At 40.5% G+C, this 1,858-nt stretch overlaps 1 non-coding gene across 1 annotated transcript; it reads left to right on the top strand.

Annotated features, from left to right (window-relative positions):
* The first annotated feature begins 1,353 nt into the window (after positions 1–1,353).
* On the top strand, positions 1,354–1,459 carry LOC118487911. Its single transcript, XR_004882844.1, has one exon. It is a non-coding gene; the product is annotated as a small nucleolar RNA R71 (small nucleolar RNA).
* The last annotated feature ends 399 nt before the right edge of the window (positions 1,460–1,858 follow it).

Below are 1,858 nucleotides of genomic sequence, written 5' to 3' on the forward strand. Positions count from 1 at the left end.
ATATTTGTTTATGCTTACTTTAGTTTAATTAAAAACCAAACAACTTATGTTTTTTCCGGTAATTTAGTGACAAAGGTCTAGTATTATTTCTCCGCCCATTTCCGTGGATCGATACTTGGTTCTTACCGATACTTTATTACATATATGACGGGGTACACTTGCCTCTTTCGTGTGTGTTTTGATGTAAAAGTAATAATCACTTTTATAAATTTAAAACCAAATCGTGTGTAATTTCATTGTAAAAATATGTGTAGTCGCGCACGTACCAGACCCCTTGATGCAATAAAATTTTTCTTTCCCGGGTCAAGTAAAGCCGATGGAAACGGGACTTGACTCGGTTCACCCTCAACTTTTTCACTTTTTTCATTTTCACCCAAACCCGGTTTGTTAACGTTTGATTCTTTTGGTTTAACCGGTGAAACTTCATCATCACTTTCAATACCCGTGATATCCTCAACCACCCCCTCAACCAATTCGAGTGACAAATTGGCTTTAAATTCTTTTCCACTTCTCAAGACACTAACATGATTAATATTAACATTACCTCGTGACGAACCATGTGAAGGGTTTACCTTGGTGTCGCTAGGAAGTTGACCTTTTCCCTTCTTCAATTCCGCCACATCGGTTGCCAATTGACCCATTTGGGTTGTTAGTGATTGGATGGTCTTGTCACGAACTTCATCTTTTTGCATTCGGACTTCATCAAGTTGATTTCTCTTTTGCATTTCCGCTTGCATACTCTTCAACATATCCATCATTTCATTTCCACCCGACGACCCCCCTTGTTCTTGACCCGTTTGGTACTGCCTTTGATAGCCTTGGTTGTTTCCACCTCTATACCCACTTTGATTGTTATAAGGTTGACGCGAACCAAAGTTACCTTGGCTACCTTGAAAGTTTGGGTTAGCTTGATTTGAAGGGTTCCCATACCGAAAATTTGGGTGGTTCCTCAACCCGGGGTGGTAAGTATTAGAATTCATGTTGTTGTAATTTCTACCACCCCCTCCTTGACCTTGAACGGCATGAACTTCTTCATATTGCCCTTCCACCATTCCTTGGCAATTTTCAGCCGCATAACCTATTTCATTACACAATGCACAAACATCATAAATTTGGTTAGTGGTTTGAACATTACCGTCATCTATTGCGTGCACTTGAGGTCGGGCAATGGCCAGTCGTGCTCTCCTCGATGCTTGAGCTTTTCTTTTTGATGTAGTTGCCATGCTCTCCAAAAACTCCCAATCATCATTCTCGTAATTTGTACCAAAAGTCCCACCGCTGATAGACATTAAATCACGAGCATCTTCGGCACTCAACCCCTCGTGAAAAGCATTCATTAATTCCCACCATTCAATACCATGGTGAGGCCAATTTTTGATCATCATATTGAAACGCTCAAAAGCCTCATGAAACATTTCACCATGTTGTTGTTGAAAGCTCCTCAACCCTTTTCTAGCATCATTCGTCTTTTGAGCGGTGTAAAATTCATCCAAAAAGGTTTGTTGCATTTCCCCCCATGTATATATAGATGCTGAAGGTAATGTGTAGAACCACTTTTTTTCCTTGTCTTCCAAAGAAAATTGGAATAGTACCAATTTAATATCATCGGCTGAGAATCCTTGACTCCCAAGAGTGTTGCAAATCGAGTCATAAGCCTCCAAATGAAAGTAAGGCTTCTCCGTTGCTAAACCCTTATATTTTGGCAAGCTTTGCAATGAGTTAGTTCTCACTTCAAATGTCCTCCCTTGATCATTGTGAGGAATGACTACCGGTGAAGGATTATGAGTGATTACCGGCCTAAAATGCGCTTCAATTCCCCTCACATTTTCTCTAAGATGCCTCCTTGGTACACCAAACC

The sequence above is a fragment of the Helianthus annuus genome, chromosome 15 (assembly GCF_002127325.2).
Source record: "Helianthus annuus cultivar XRQ/B chromosome 15, HanXRQr2.0-SUNRISE, whole genome shotgun sequence".
Lineage (NCBI taxonomy): Eukaryota > Viridiplantae > Streptophyta > Magnoliopsida > Asterales > Asteraceae > Helianthus > Helianthus annuus.